The sequence below is a fragment of the Prionailurus viverrinus genome, chromosome F2 (assembly GCF_022837055.1).
Source record: "Prionailurus viverrinus isolate Anna chromosome F2, UM_Priviv_1.0, whole genome shotgun sequence".
Classification (NCBI taxonomy): Eukaryota; Metazoa; Chordata; class Mammalia; order Carnivora; family Felidae; genus Prionailurus; species Prionailurus viverrinus.
In genome coordinates, this window is record NC_062578.1 from 31,598,297 (window position 1) to 31,616,373 (window position 18,077).

The window sequence follows — 18,077 nt, forward strand, 5'->3', positions numbered from 1 at the left end:
CTATAAGCATTCATGTACAGATATTTGGGTAAGCTTAAGTCTTTAATTGCCTGGGGAAAAGTGCTTAATAATGCAATAGTTGGATTGTATGATGGTTGTGTGTATAGTTTCATAAGAGTTACTAGAGTTAACAATAAGGTATTGTGTACTTAAAAGACTTGTTAAAAGAGGGTAGATATCATGTTAAATGTTCTTACCACAAAAAAGAAAATACCCCCAAAACAAACTAACAACAACAACAACAACATAACTGGTACAAGAAAACTTTTGATGTGATGAATATGTTTATTACCTTGATTTTGATGATGGAAACAAGAGTGCATACATACGCTTAAACTCGATGAGCTGTTTACATTAATAATGTGCAGAGGTTTTTTTAATATAGTTCATATAAAATGTTACATTATTTCAGGTGTACACTTAGTGATTTGACAAGTTTATACATTATGCTATGTTCACCACAAGTATAGGTACCATCTGCCCCATTACATCACTATTACAGTGTTATTGACTGTATTCCTTAGCTTTGCCTTTTATTCCCATGACTTATTCATTCCATAACTGAGAACCTATATCTCCCCCTTCCTTCAGCCATTTGCCCATCTTCTACTCCCCTCCTCTTTGACAACCATCAGTTTGTTCTTTATATTTGTAGGTATGATTTTGCTTTTTGTTTATTTCTTTTTTTTAAGATTCTATTAATGAGTGGAATCATATGGCATTTATCTTTCTCAGTGATATTTGTCTTTCTCAGTCTGACTACAAAGCTGTAGTAATCAAAATAGTATGGTACTGGCAAAAAAAATAACACAAATCAATGGAATAGAATAGAGATCCCAGAAATAAACCCGAGATCATATGGTCAGTCTATAACACAGGAGGCAAGAATATATAATGGGAAAAATATAGTCTTTTCAATACATCATGCAGGGGAAACTGAACAACTAAATATAAAAGAATGAAACTTGACTACTTTCTAACACCATACACAAAAATAAACTCAAAGTAGATTAAAAACTTGAATATAAGACCTGAAACCATAAAACTATTAGAAGAAAACAGGTGGTAAACTCTTTGATATAGCTCTTGGATATGCCTTTTTGAATCTAACACCAAAAGCAAAGGCAAAAATATAAACAAACAAACAAGTGAGACTACATCAAACTAAAATGCTTCTGCAAAACAAAGGAAACATCAACAAGATAAAATGGCAGCCTAGAGAATGGGGCAAGATATTTGCAAATGGTATATCTGATACAGGGTTAATATCCAAAAAATATAAAGAACTTAAAGTATTCAACACCAAACAAATAATTCAGTTGAAAAATGGGCAGAAAATGTGAACAGGCATCTTTCCAAAAAGACATTCAGATAGTCAACAGGTACCTAAAAATATTCTCTACATTATTAACCATCAAGTAAATGCAAATCAAAACTACAAAGAAATGTTACTTTACACCTGTTAGAATGGCTAAAATCAAAAAGACAAAAAGTAACAAGTGTTGGAGAGGATGTGGAGAAAAAGACACCCTCATGCACTGTTGGTAGCTATGTCAATTGGCATAGCTTTTGTGGAAAACAGTATGGAGTTTCCTCATACAATTTAAAATAGAAATACCATTTAATCCAATAGTTCCATTATTGGGTATTTATGCGAGAAAACAAAAACACTAACTCAAAAAGACATATGCACCCCTTGTTTATAGCAGCATTTTTTACAATAGGGAATACATGGAAGCAACTTAAGTATCCATCAAAAGATATATGGCCAAGGAAGATTTGGCATATGAATACAGTGGAATATTATACTGCCATTAAAAAGGGTGAGGTCAAGCCATTTGAGACAACATGAATGGATCTACAAGGCATTATGCTAAGTGAAATATGTCAGATGGGCAGTTTTTTATAAAGAAATTATACCTTAATAAAGCTGGGATAAAAAGAAAGAAAGAAATTGCTAGACTGCTTTTCCAGAGTGGATGTACAATGTTATAAACACATAATAGAAATGCATTAGTAATGTAGTTTCTTTGTATCTTTGCCATCATTTGCTATTATCACTGTTTTTTTTTTATATATTAGCCATCTTGATAGGTGCATGGTGATAGTTCATTGTGGATTTAATTTGCATGTTGAACCTCTTTTCAAGTGCTTTATTTTCCATCTATATGTCCTCTTCAGTGAAATGTCTTTTCATGCCTTTTGTCCATTTTAAAGGAAATTGTTTCCTTTTTTGGGTGGGGGATATAGTTGACACACAATGTTACATTAGTTTCAGGTATACAGCATATGGATTAAACTTTTTTATATGTTATGTTATGCTCACCACAAGTGTAGCTACCATCTGTTGAGTTTGTAGAGTTCTTATATGTTCTCAGTGTTAATCCTTTGTCAGATATGTGTTTTGCAAATATCTCCTTTTGCTGTTTAATTTCTATTTGCATCTTCTTAATGGGGTCTTTCAAAGAGCAAAAGTTTTTAATACTATGAAATTCAACTTACTAATTTTTTTTTTCTTGTGCTTTTGGTGTCAAATATAAGAATTGTTCACCTGGCCCTGGATTCCATAGATTCTCTGTCTGTCTGTCTGTCTGTCTCTCTCTCTCTCTCTCTCTCTCTGTCTCTCTCTCTCTCTCTCGTTGTTTCCTAAAAAAAATATGGATCTATGTTTTATATATAAGTCCATGATCTACTTTGAGTTATAGCATTTTTAGTGGTTGTTCTAGATATCTAGTAGCCTGGGAGGGATGGAAGTCAAGATTTCCTGTTCTGTCTCTAGTCACACCTGAGGGAATGGGCTCCTTGTCACTGCTGGGTCGAAGTGACATTTCTGGCTTCCTACACGTTCTTCACTGATTCAAACACATATACATGCAAATTCTGTGTGTTTGTGTGTGTGTTTGTTTGTGTGTGCGTACCTATAATAACTAAAAACACAAATAAGTAAACTGGAACTCCAATAGATAATATTTTATTTTTATTTTATTTGTAATTTTTTTTTCAACGTTTATTTATTTTTGGGACAGAGAGAGACAGAGCATGAACGGGGGAGGGGCAGAGAGAGAGGGAGACACAGAATCGGAAACAGGCTCCAGGCTCTGAGCCATCAGCCCAGAGCCTGACGCGGGGCTCGAACTCATGGACCGCAAGACCTGGCTGAAGTCGGACGCTTAACCGACTGCGCCACCCAGGCGCCCCGATAATATTTTATTTTTAAAGTGTTCCATGTTTTTAAAGAGCTACATAAATTATCTAGAAATAAAGATCACCTCACTGAAATTTGAAATACCACCAGGGATACTGTAAACTGCATTTTAGAGTAAACTAATGAGAGACTATATATTTTAAATGATAAAACTGAGGAAAATATTCAGAACTGAATACAGGAAAATAAGGAGATAGGAAATAATTTTTTAAAAGATTAAGAGATATGATAAAATGAAATTAAAAAATTAATCGTGACTAATATAATTCCAAAAGATGGACAAGAATAGAAAAATTCGAATTGAACAACATTCAAAAGATAAGGACAATATATTTGGTGTTGACAAAAGGCATGAATGAGATATGTAAAGCACAAATCTTGAGGAATACAAATAAGAAATCACACTGGGAAGCATTCCAATGAAATTGGAGAAAGTGAACCAGGAAACAGAGCAAGCAAGTACCTGAGCCAGATTTGTTGTTGCCTTGGTGCATATGTGCACAGATGCCATCCAGGTCTGGTAAATGGGATTCATGTCCATGTGTGTTGCCCTTCATGAGTTGGATTTTATGGAGAAGTCTTCTTTCTGTCTCATAGACGTTAATCTGCGTTTTACCAGAGTGAAGAAAAAGATACTTCTAAAGAAACAGCAATAGACTTGTTAATACCAATATAAGTGAGAGATTCTTCTATCTTTAAAAATGTTATTGAAAAACATGTAAATGGTATTTAAAACGTGGGGAACAAACAAAAACATCTTTTTAAAGAAAGACTGAGAATTTACTACCCATAGATTCTTGTTGGTGTGGTGTGGAAGAGAAAACAATTACAAAAAAAAAAGTCCTCCCATATCTATAGGATCTATTTCAAGCAAAAGGAAACTAAAACTCAAGGAAAAAAATGGAATATAAGGAACTATGATAGCAAAGTTGGTAATCTCTAAACTAGCGTGAATTATAGAAAGTAATATTGAAAACAATGGCTAAAAACTGTTCGGATAAACCATTCTTAAATCACAGTGGATTTTTATGTCATTGGTATGTTTCTCACTCACTACCACCATCTGAGCATCAGGGTCATTGTCCAAGCTGTTGCCCTCTATGTGTTGCCTCTGTATTCCAGTCTGCTTAATCATGTGGCACCTCCATATTAACATGTACTTCCACAGTCACTAGGGCAGGAGAACAACAGGTAGTTAGTAGAGAACTTTATTTTTTTTTAATTTTTTTTTCAACGTTTATTTTTTTGGGACAGAGAGAGACGGAGCATGAACGGGGGAGGGGCAGAGAGAGAGGGAGACACAGAATCGGAAACAGGCTCCAGGCTCCGAGCCATCAGCCCAGAGCCTGACGCGGGGCTGGAACTCACGGACCACGAGATCGTGACCTGGCTGAAGTCGGACACTTAACCGACTGCGCCACCCAGGCGCCCCGTTAGTAGAGAACTTTAAATACTTACACTATGAAGTGAGATGCTTTATGTCTGCTTATATTTCATTGTCCTGAAAAACACATACAACCACACCACGGTTTTGAGGAGCAGAGAATTCCGGACCTCCAAAGACACAGAAGAAAAGGACAATCAAGTATGCATGAGCATTAGACTTCTTTTTCATAGAAATCATTCTTTTCTATTGTATTTGAATTATGGAAAGTTAATCACACTATGTCTAAGTGGATTTTTTTAAAACAACAATCCCTCCTGGAACAGGTTGAGTCCTTTTATTTATTTTTTTATTTTTAAAGATTATTTATTTTGAGAGAAAGAGTGAGAGAGTGAGAGAGTGGGTCTGAGCACAAGCAGAGGAGGGACAGAGAGAGAGAGAGAGAGAGAGAGAGAGAGAGAGAGAGAGAGAGAGAATCCCAAACAGGCTCCACAGATCAGCAAGTGGAGCCTGACATGGGGTTCAATCCTACATCCATGAGACCATGAGCTCAGTGGAAACAAAGAATTGGACACTCAACAACTGAACCACCCAGGTGCCCCTAGTCTTTTTAAATTTCATACGAAGGTTTTGCTTCAGTTCACAAAAATGTTCTTTAATAATTACTTTATTCACTATTTTTAATTTTTTTAATGTTTATATATTTTTGAGAGAGAGAGAGAGAGAGAAAGAGAGTGAGCACGAGTGGGGGAGGGAGGGAGATAAGAGTATCCAAAGCAGGCTCTGTGATGAGAGCAGAGCCCGACTTGGGGCTCACATTCATGAACTGTGAGATCATGACCTGAGCTGAAATCAAGAGTCAGCCGCTTAAACCACTGAGCCACCCAGACAGACCTAGTTTATTCACTATTTATATTACATCTGTCATTTTATTATTTTAGGGGCATTATTATTTTAACATTAGGTCTGTTAGACCTGTCCTCAGTACCCTTATCTTTCCTTGCATAATTCTCTCAATAATTTTGTACTATGGGTGATATTTCTATTTAATTTTCTAAGCCACAGATTATGGAGGATGAAAGTGATTAGCAGCAGTATCTGGTTTGCCAGATTGAAAACCTTGTTCCCTGGAACTCTGCCCTAGAAAATTTCACATGAGAGAGAAATGCTCTGCTGAAGCTACTCTTTTTGGGGATTTGTGTTAAGAGCAGTTGAATCATTACTGTTTTAGCCTCCATAATTCTCTCAGTGACTGATAGATTTCACCACTTTATGTACAGCCAAACAGCCAAATGGATGATGGGGTAGAAAGTGCTCCCCATTTTATGACCTTCCACAAAACAATCCCACCTCTATTTCTGTATCTCTGTACGCCTACACCCATTATTTTTAGCCACTATAAATGTATCCAACTACATACCGCAGCTTTTTATTCTGTTGTAAGGGAGGAGAAAGGAGTGGATATTAGGAATATCTAGCAAAATTTCTGCCATAATAGATTTGAAAATTAAATCCTAAATGGATTATCCTATTTGTTCAATAATCTATTAAATTATATTTTTAACATAAAATTTCAGTATTGCTGAAACATGAAATTTAGTTTAAAAATACATTCAGGGGCACCCGGATGGATTAGTCGGTTAAGTGTTTGACTCTTGATTTCAGCTCAGGTCTTGGTCTCAAGGTTTGTGAGATTAAGCCCTGAGTCAGGATATACACTGACAGTGTGGAGCCTACTTGGGATTCTCTCTCTCCCTCTCTCTCTCTCTCTTTCTCTCTGCCCTTCTCCTGCTCTTGTATGTGTGCTCTCAATCTCTCACTCTCTTTAAAAATAAATAAATTTTTAAAAAATGTGTAAAATGTATGCTAAATTAGTAATTTGAATTATTAATTACATTAATATGTAATATGCACTATGTTACCTGTTACCCAGAACCAAAATGAATTGAATGAGTTACCAGGAATTGTAAGTGTTCTCCTTTGCAAAACATATTAAAGAAATAATTAATTCCAGAAACATACTTTTGACCCTATTGATGTCTATGCATTTGCTATTTTATCAAATTTCATCCACCAAAAGAATAGCCATACATCTAATACAAAACTATTTTTGTTGGCTTTGAGTTTTTCTTCCTATAAAAATACTGGCACCTTTATGTGAATGTCCTATAGTTATGTATGTTTGTGAGACAGATTACTTTAAGAATGCAAATCGAAAAGAAATGAAATTCCATGTGCTTTTATAATCTATAAATAGGAAGAACATACTGTAATTAGAGGCAGAATGAATTTTGGAGTCAGCCAGACCTAAGTTTGAAATAAAGTTTAAATGTACTATCTGTATGCACATGACCGCCTTAAGCCTTAACTTCATCTGTAAAGTGGGGCTAATAGAACTTACCTCACTGATTGTTACAGTAATTAAGTTAGATAATTTATGTAAAGCACCTCACACAATGATTAGGCTGTCACCTCCTCCCAATTTATATGACAAAACAGATCAAAGTGAGGAATATTTACTTTGGTATTCTTGATGTTTATTTAAGCATTAAGTATGAGCAGGATCATTATTGAGGACTTCTTTCTGAAGAAATGGTTAAGAAAATAGGGAACTCAGCTTTATGGTAAAACATTCATACATTCACAGGTATTACTGGCTTCTAACAATCTGTCTCACATAAAAAGCAGCACATGACTACTCTACATATATACATCAACACCCGAGTATATATTTATATACATTAATCTAATTAAGGATCTCCATCAATCTAATCCCTTGAAAGTTGGAGGAAGAAATATTAAAATTTCAATGATTCTTACCACTGGTTTCACCTCAGAATTTTCCATATCCTTAAAAAGAAATAATAGACTATTGCTTCTGGCTGAGATAGATTAAAAGAATTGGATATACCCTCATGTCTGAAACAGCCAAAACATAAAATATATGAAACAGTGGTTTTCAAGACATTGGAATTCATGAAAATCAGTGATCCCCCAAAGATAGAAAACAAATAAGATGATCACTTTGACTGTCACACCTTGCTGATTTGGAAAGGGGTCCAGTCCATGACACTTGGAAGTCAAACCAAGCAGAGCAAGGCCAACTCCCTGAGCTGAGGAGACAGAGCAGAAAGTGTGAGGATTCACTGGCTAGAGTTAGTTAACCAGATATATTATGGGTTAGGAGAAGCCAAGCAGAGACAGAACGCTGAAGTCTACAAAGCTGCCCTTCTCCCTCCAAATCATGTGAGGCAATTACAAGAGGCTGCGGAAAACGTACCTGAAAGGATGCTTAGTGCTCACCCTGGGTTGGAAAACTTGCCTCTTCTCACCAGTCAGGCTGGAAAATTTCATGTTTCACAGGGCATTATCTGGAGCTTGCAGAATGGAAATAATGAGCCCTAGGTGATTACTACTCTAGTCCTGCCTCTACCAACTCCACCCCCCACCCAACAAATGTTTCTGAATAACTTAAAAACATTCCAATACAAACTCAATTATGGAGAATTTAAAAAAGGATACAAAAAAGGATAAAATTCACAGATTCTGCAATCCAGTGAAAAAAAGCAAAGACAAGGGAAAATAAAACCCATGAGGAACAAATTTAATCAATCTGGTACCAACCCAGATTGACACAGAATTTAGACTTAACAGAAGAGCATTTGAATAATTATTATCACTGTATTCTGTGTGTTCATAAATTTTAGCAGAGGCATGGAGGAGAGCCAAAAGTCCAAATCAGATTTTACAGAAAAAAACTACACACACTGGATTGGATTAACAGTAGATTAGACATTTTAAGGCTTAATAACCTTGAACACACTTCTAATTAAATTACAGGTCAAAAAATAAATCGCAACAGTATTTTAAACTGAAGGAAATTTGTCAAATGTAAAAGAACTATTGAGAGGAAACAAGAATAGATTCATTTAAGTGAATCTATTAAAAAAGAAAAAAGGCCTCAAATCAATAACCAAACATCCTCCTTAAGAACTGCGAAGAGGGGCGCCTGGGTGGCGCAGTCGGTTAAGCGTCCGGCTTCAGCCAGGTCACGATCTCGCGGTCCATGAGTTCGAGCCCCGCGTCGGGCTCTGGGCCGATGGCTCAGAGCCTGGAGCCTGTTTCCGATTCTGTGTCTCCCTCTCTCTCTGCCCCTCCCCCGTTCATGCTCTGTCTCTCTCTGTCCCAAAAATAAATAAACGTTGAAAACAAAAATTTTAAAAAAAAAGAAAAAAAAAAAAAGAACTGCGAAGAGAAGAGCAAAGTAAAACCAAAGCAAGCAGACAGAAGAAAATAATAAGGATTTTTTTAAAAAGGAATAAAAACCAGAAAATAATAGACAAACAACAATGAAACTGAACTTTTATTCTTAGAAATAATCCACAAAATTAATAATATGTTTCCTAGAATGATTAAGAAAAAAAAGGAACGACATTTAAAAAACGAGGAAGGAGAGAACATCACTAGCTAATTTACAGTAATTAAAATATTTATAAGGGAAAATTGTGAGCAAATTTATACCAAGTAGATGACTTAACCAAAGTAGAAAATTCCTAGAAAGATACAAATTATTAAAACTAATTAAAAATGAATAGAAAATCTCAATCGTTTTTTAAAAAGTAATGGCATTGAATTAGTAATTTAAAATATTTCAACAAATAAAAGCCTGGACCCAGGTGTCTTCATTGTGAATTTAATAAGGAAGTGATACAGATTGTACACAAATTTGTTCAGAAAATATTGAAGCAGTAAATACTTTTATCTGTCTTAGTTCAGGCTGCCATAACAGAATACCATAGACTGGATGGCTTAAGCAACAAACCATAATATAACCCTTATATTGGGTATTAGAATTTCTACATGTGATTTTTGGGAGGACACAAACATTCAGTCTATGACAACATCTTATTTTGAGTCTAGTATTATTGTCATACCAAAACTAGAAAAAAGCATCTCAGGAACAGAAAACTGCAAGTGAATATCACCCCGGAATATACATGTAAAAATCCTTAACAAAATATTAGCACACTGAAACTAGGAACTTATAAAACTATTATATATTTCTTACAGAAGCATTTCCTATTATATAGGTATATATCAACCCCCTATCCAGAGCTGGGCTTCTCCTCTTCTACTTCCCCTTGATGGTGGACTTGACTTTTTGACACTTTCAAAAACTAGCGTAGGGAAAGGGAAAAATAATAACTTTACAGTGGAGAAACTTAGGAAACTGTGTTAAACAAGTGATGGTGGTTAACACCATCAATGATGTTATGTGTGTATACGTATCATGTATCCTCTTATATGATGCAACAAGAAGGGCAATTGACATTACATAAGAATACAGGTAATAATCAGCTTTTGGAGCACTTTACCTGGCTAATCGCTTTGCTCTATTAGTCATTACAAGCTACTTTTTGCCTCCTTAGCAACTTCAGAAATGTCAATAACCTAACACAAATATATTAATTTATATTCAATAAAATTTTACTGTAATTACAAAAATTTTTCCATAGCCAACTGTTCTGTGTAAGAACTCAGGCTCCATTGATCTTGTGGTACTATCATCCATCATGACTCTTTTCTGATTTTTGCAGAAGTGAAAGGAATAATAAGTCTTAAACCAGCAATTACACGTTTTGTAAAAAAACATCACCTCTGCTCACAACCCCTTAGCCCCATATATCTGCAATGGGGAGCGTAAATGTTTCCTGCCAAGGATATTCTGGTTCTTAGGTAGAAGTATTTAGCTTTTGGAAATCCCTCTGGGATTGTGTATCAAACTTTCGTTCTTCCCTGCCTGCTTGCTTGCTTGTTTGCTTGCTTTTTTGTTGTTGTTCTCTTTTTCTTTTCTTTCCCCTTCCTCCTTCCCTCCCTCCTTCCCTCCTCCCTCCCTACCTCCCTTCCTTCCTCCCTTTCTTCTTTCCTCCCTTCCTTCCTCCCTTCCTTCCTCCCTCCCTTCCTTCCTTCCTTCCTCCCTTCCTTCCTTCCTTCCTTTCCTCTTTCTTTCTTTCTCTCTGGCCCAGGCTTCATATACCATTTTCTTTTAGATTTGAATTTCCATCTTTTTTTTACACTCATTAAAATTTTTTTTCAATGTTTATTTATTTTTGAGAGAGAGATGCAGACTGTGAGCAGGGGAGGGGTAGAGAGAGGGAGACACAGAATCCAAAGCAGGCTCCAGGCTCTGAGCTGTCAGCACTGAGTCCGACGTGGGGCTCAAACTCACGAACCACAAGATCATGACCTGAGCCAAAGTTGGACACTTAACCAACTGAGCCCACCAGGCACCCGACAGTCATTATTAAATAACCATTGAAACAATATATTGTACATACACAATAACAATTTGGGAAATATAAAGGGATAAATATCTAAAATAGTTTTGGAAGTATGAAGACCTAGGAATAAAATTGAATGAGAGCTGTGAAGCAGTTTAGGGGAGGGAACACTTTTAAGTTCTACTCTGAGAAATTAAATAAAACACTAATAAATGTAAAAACATGTTCACTTATTCAATATGTAGGAAAGATATTATGAAATAGTAATTTATCCTTATATTGATCTATATATTGAGTGAAAGACCTCTGGCTTTCCTAACAAAATGCTGATTTATCATATATGGATGGCTCTTTTCCTCAACTCCAAGTCAAAGGTAATAATAGAAGCAAGAGGATGATTGGAGCCAAGATTGATGAAGCTGAGAAACTTACTTTAAAACTGAACGATCCTGAAGAGATGGGAGCAATTGGTTCTCCTTGTGGTAGAGAAGGAAATAGCACCCGGATCGGAACCGGGAAGGGCACTCAGGCAAGAAGCAGCTTTGTTTTGCCCCTGTGTAAAGAAGTCCGGAAGAGTTGTGGCACAGAAGAAATTGGGTTTCTTTTTTATTGGTTAGTGTCTGTCCTGTTTACTATTACTAAAAACCATGTGTGTGTTACTTTTCCAATTGTCTATGAAATTTCGGTAAAAATGTCAAAACATAGTTTTATGGTTCTAATCATTTTGCTCAAGTCCAGATCTTTCTTATATTTATAGATTCAGGTTACTTCTGATATTTTATTCCCTGCTAGGTGTCCTTTCTCCAACTTCTGAAAATTTCATTTAAAATTAGAGGTTTCTCAGTATGAGTGTATTTGCTTGTTTTGAGAAGATGCATTGTCTTCCTTACTGGGATTATTTGAATATCAGATTTTCTTTTAAAATGTTTGCATCTATCTTGAACCACATTTACTTAAGTGGTCGAAATTATTGAAAATAATAATCAGAATCCCTATCTTATTTTTCATAGTCTTAGGAGCCTATCAATTTTGTCCTTTAAATAGACAATAAACTGGACTAGAACTTTTGCTGATGTCTAGAAATGATTATGAAGTGCTTTAATGAATGTAGAACACGATCTGATTTCTGGCTTTAATTTTAAATATTTTCATGAAAAAACAAATCCTTTTTCCGCTAAGAAACACAGTACTGTATTTAGAAAAGAGTCTTAGGGACATCAATAATTAACTTGTAAGGAAAATGGCATAGTCTATGACAAGTGGATGAACAGAACAGCAAGCCACATTGTAGCCTTGAGATACCACATTGTATTGGTCTGAGGCTATTTTGCTTGCTCTCCAAGTTTTTGCAGAGTCTGTATTATTTCAGAATTTCCAAGTGTGTTATCTTTCAAGTTCTACAACAAGTCTTTGTTAGCACAGTGACACAGTCCATTCTTACTGCCAGGATTGCATTATTAAAAATTCAAAATTACAAAAATTCAAAATTACAGCTGTCTGAAACTTTACCAAATGAAAGGAAAATGGAAGATACAGCTTCATACATTACACTCGTATTATATGCAGTCAGCTATAAAAAATAAAGCCAAAGCCTTTTTTTATAATCAGCTCTTTGTTCTCCCATATAGTTAGCTCTATTCTTAATACTTTCTAATATTAAATGAGTCAAAAATTCATTAGTGTTATTAACTAATTTTTCCCCCAATAAAATTACACATGCCGTAAATTCAGTTAAAACACACTCAGGCACCTGGGTGGCTCAGTCAGTTATGCATCTGACTCTTGATTTTGGCTCAGCTCTTGATCTCATGGTTCATGAGTTTGAGCCCTGCCTCAGGCTTGGAATTCTCTCTCTCCCTCTCTCTCTCTCTCTGCCTCTTCCCTGCTCATGTGCATGTGCTCTCTCTCTCTCTCTCTCTCTCTCTCTCTCTCTCTTAAAATAAATAAACTTAAAAAAACCAGCACATACTCAAGTTGAATAATTATAAGTCCAATATTAGCTACCTTATTCCAATTAAAACATATACTGGCTTATTACTTAGCATAATCACTACTATAATCACAAATATAAATATAAGATCCTTTATATATATAAATATATCCCCACATATTTGTAAAGTAATATTGTGTTATATTTTTCCTTTATGTATATTAAGGTAAATTGTAAGTTAGAGAGCAAATTTAAAAAGAGAGCTCTATTTATCCACACACACACACACAAAATGAATTATAGAGGGAAAGAGAACTGGATTTAGAGAAAAAGAAAAATAAATTCACATTTGGATTCATGGTATACTTTATGTTCTTTTTTTAAACACTTTTTTTTATTACAACAGTTTTAGGTTTATGAAAAAATTGAGAGGAAGGTACAGAGATTTCCAATATACTGTCTGCCCCCAAACATGCTCAGCTTCCCTATTATCAATGTTATTCACCAGAATGATATATATATATATTTTTTTACCAAAGATGAACCTATATTAACATATTGTAGTCAACCAGAGTCCATAGTTTACATTCTGACTCACTCTTGGTGTTATACATTCTGCATGTTTGGAAAAATGTAAAATGACATGTATCCATCATTATGGTATCATACAGAGTATTTTCACTGCCCTAAAAATCCTCTGTGCTCTATCTATCCCCCACCTTCCCAGCCCCTGACAACCACTGATCGTTTTACTCTCTCCATAGTTTTGCTTTTTCCAGAATGTCATGTAGTTGGAATCATGCAGTTAAGTAGCCTTTCAGATTGGCTTCTTTTCATTTTGTAATATGCATTTAAGATTCCTTCACGTCTTCCATGACTTGGTAGTTCATCTGTTTTTCACACCAAATAATATTTCACTCTCTGAATGTGCCACAGTTTATTAACCAGTTAAGTAATTAAGGACGTCTTGTATGTTCCAAGTTTGGTAATTATGAATAAAGCTGCTACAAATATTCTTGTACAGGTTTTTGTGTGCACCTCAGTTCTTAGCTCCTTTGGGTAAATATCAAGGAGAGCAATTGCTGGATGGTATGATAAGAGTATGTAACTTTTGTAAGAGACTACCAATCTGCCTTCCAAAATGGCCATAGCATTTTCCATTTCTACTAGCAATTCTTCCATATCGATTGCTTCACATCCTTACCAACATTTGGTGTTGCTAGTGTTCTAGATACTGACCATTCTAATAGGTATTTGAGTATAGCTGGCACATAATGTTACATGAGTTTCAGTTATACAACACAGCAATTCAACAACTCTGTATTATACTATGCTCACCACAAATGTAGCTACCATATGTCACCATGCAACACTATTATAATATTGCTGACTGTAATCTCTATGTTGTTGTACCTTATACTCTCCTGATTTATTCATTCCATAATCAGATGCCTGTGTCTCCCACTCATTTTGTCCATCCTCGACACCCCTCCCTTCTGGCAACCATCAGTTTATTCTCTGTATCAGTAGGTTTGATTCTTCTTTTTTGTTTGTTTACTCATTTGTTTTGTTTTTTATATTCCACATATAAGTGAAATCATATAGTATTTGTATTTCTCTCTCTGATTTATTTCAATTAACATGATACTCTCTAAGTCTTCTTGTTGTCACAAATGACAAGATCTCATTCTTTTTTATGAGTGTGTAATACTCCATTATATATCCATTTATCCTTCAAAGGACACTTGGGCTGCTTTCATATCTGTATATCTTCCTTGGTAAGGCAAAATATTGATTTAAAATTTTAGTTCATGTATTTAAAATATTATTATTTCATTTTGGAAGTATTTATGATAAACTTTAACCAAATTTCACAAGTTTTATAGAAAGTGATAAATTTCCTCATTTTTTAAACATTTAAATGTTTTAATTTAAAACAGTTTTAACTCTTGTGATGTAACAGTGAGTTTGGGCAACATTCATAAAGTCCAAAATGGTAGAATATTGACATTGTAAGTTTTGAATATTTCCATAGGACCTTAGAAGGTTCACCTCATATTTGGTAATTTTATATTTTATTTTTATAAATTTATACTTTTATTTGCAGTTATCTTTACCATTTATTTATTTTTTATTTTTTCCATGTTTATATTTGAGAGAGAGAGAGGGAGATAGTGTGTGAGCAGGGGAGGTGCAGATGGAGACAGAATCTGAAGCGGGGTCCTGGGTGAGCTGTCAATACAGAGGCCGATGCAGGGCTCAAACTAACAAACCATGAGATCATGACCTGAGCTGAAGTTGGACACTCAATCAACTGAGCCACCCAGGCGCCCCTATCTTTACAATTTCAAATGAACTAATTAACATGCAATAAAGTCAATATTAAAAGCACTATGAAATTTCACAATGATAATCTAGTCCAGACTCTGTATCAGGTTCAGCCATTTAAGTTTTATTTTTTGTTCAGAGTACTTTAAAATGAAAGTCAAATCAGAAATCTTTAGGTTTTTTTCTCGAAGATCATATTTCTAAGTTCTTCTCCCTAGATCCCACTAAATTCCTATCAAAGTTCTCCTTTCCCTTTATTCAAAGTAACACTCTCCTTGCATAATAGAATGAATCCCTGAGTGCTAACAAGGCCTTCCACAACCTAGTGTTACGGAAGACAATGTGCTCATCATTCTTGGTTCTTCTCACCCTGAGGATATCTCACTCCACATTGGCTGTATTGACCCCTGAACTTTGGCTGTGGCTCATTAAGAAATGCTGATGCATTAAAGGACTGCTTCCACTCACAGGCATGTTTGGTCTTGAACATGTCCTTTGCACAGCTTGTACCATGACTTGGTAGTAAAACAAAGTAAAAGAACCTAAGTCAATTCCAAGTTATCTTTCTGGTCAACCTTCAAATCCAGGCCAGTGATTTGGGTATGATCAAGCTCAGAGATAACTTTTACTTTCTTCTTTTATACTTTACACTTTCTTTATACACTTTATACTTTCTTTTCTTCTTTCAAATTTCCCTCTTCTTTGTCTTTACTTTAAAGATAACATAAAATTGACTTTAGAATATGACATTAACCAATAATTACTCCCAATTTTCTAACAACCTAAAATTGCAGTTAAAAAAAAATAGAGTTAGCGATTTTCTTCACCCCAGTGAAGAAATCGTTACTATCAAAGAACTTATATAGAACTTTAAATATGGTATGTATTGTTTTCTGCATGTTATCTGTGTTCACAAACGAAATCATTACAATACCTCTATGATTTAGATATACTATTATTATAATATTCTTTTCACAGATCACAACATTGAGGCACAGAGAGGTTAAAGTATATTGCCTAAGTCACACAGCTAGACAGTGACAGAGATGAGATTTAAAGTCAGGCGATGTGGTGGTCCCAGACTTTATGTTCTTAATAAACATACTATATGCCTTACAAAAGGTAGAGGGCCCCAGGGACTACTGATAGCTAATAATGCAGAGCAGTTGCAGAATTTTTCAGAAATGAAGTAGTCAGTCAAGAGGGGTATTCCTTTCTGTTTTACTTTATTTTTTAGTTTTTGAAATCAATAATCACTTTAGTCCCTTGATTTGTTTTTGCCTTTGCCTACCTCCCTGGAACTGAGACCGTGCTTTCTTTTCTTCCCTGGTACTGGAATCCTCCCTGTGGTTCCTGGCTAAGTACTGAGATCATGCTGACCGATTTTCTGATGCTGAGGTCCTAACTGCTGACTTGAGAAGCACTTATTCTTTTTATCCCCTGAGTGGATGACTGCTTTGTGTCATGAGGCATGGCTCCTAATATCAGATACTTCTTAGAAGTAATTTGCAAGGCACACACTGCTTGAAGCACTTGTTGCTAAGGGAATCACCATAACCCTGGAATTGCCTTCAAAGTGGGCATTTGGGGTTTTATAGCATGGGATCATCCAGTATTCTACCTCCATACATAGACCACATAATGCTGTACACTGATGTACAACAACTAAATAGTCTGAATTTTGACTTAGTCATGATTTCAGATATTTTGTATGTGGTCAGACTATGTATCAGTCTATTTGTTTGATTGATTTCAACATATATTTGCAATATGTTATAGTCTAATAAAAGTTGGCCACAGTTAAGGAGAATTTTGCTTAGAGAACATTTTTGAAGACTGCATCCTATAAGTCTTATGTTATTTGGCATATAAATAATGAATTTTCATTTTTTCCTTCAAATAGATCTCTGCTTATTCTTTTGTTTGAATCCTCTTTCTCACATAAACTACATTGCTAACTTAAAAAATCTTGCTATTTCTACAAAATATTCTATTAATATTCACTGTAGTCACAGAGAAAGCAGCTTACACACAGATTGCTTGTGGAGCACATCAGAATATTTTATCATAATTATATTAAGTGAAGAAAAAAGAGAATTGTGAGATTCGCTTAGATTGATTTATTTTGTTTGTTGATTATAACACCAATTATCAGTTCCAGTTTGCTTTTATTAGAATAAGACTTATTAGAAAGCATTGACTAACTCAGCATACGCACTGCATGTGAAAATAAAAATGCTATTAGGAACATGTAAGAGCTTAATATTCTGAACATGCACATGAATCAATCAGTCACTGAAAGAAGATTAGAATTCACTGCACATTCTGCAAATCTAAATCTCTAAATTGCTAATTGAACTTTAATTGGATTTCATTCTAATTTAATTGTTAGCACAAATCAAAAATGTTTACTTAAATATGAGTATTCGAGAGATTTGATGGTCAAGTAATAGATTCTACTTAAGTCTATTAATTAGGCATAAGTCCCTGGTTTCTAGGGATTGAAATTCTATTATGAATACAATATCACTGAATAAGTTTGGAAAATATTTTTCTTAATCTGTAGGTAAAATTATTTTGTTCATTAAAATAGTGCTGTTCAATGAAAACTAGTCATAGGGAAAGTTACAATTGCTAAGTCTAACTATATCGTATGACAGTCCCCAAACAATTAAGATTTAAAAACGAAGGAAAACCAGGTTATTTAATTTCTATACCCTCTTTTATTTCAGAACACTTAGTATTCAATTATAGATACTTGGCTCTAGGACTTTATCCAGCTTTTTCTCTTTTTCTCCTTTTTAGCCTGGGAATTTATATTTACAATGTTTTAAGAAATTCTTGTAAAGTAATAGGCAAATGTTATCAGGTATTCTGCCTAATCAAACCAGTGTATTTAAAGCAATACACTAATGTGAATTTATATATTTAGCTCTTATCTCCCAAATC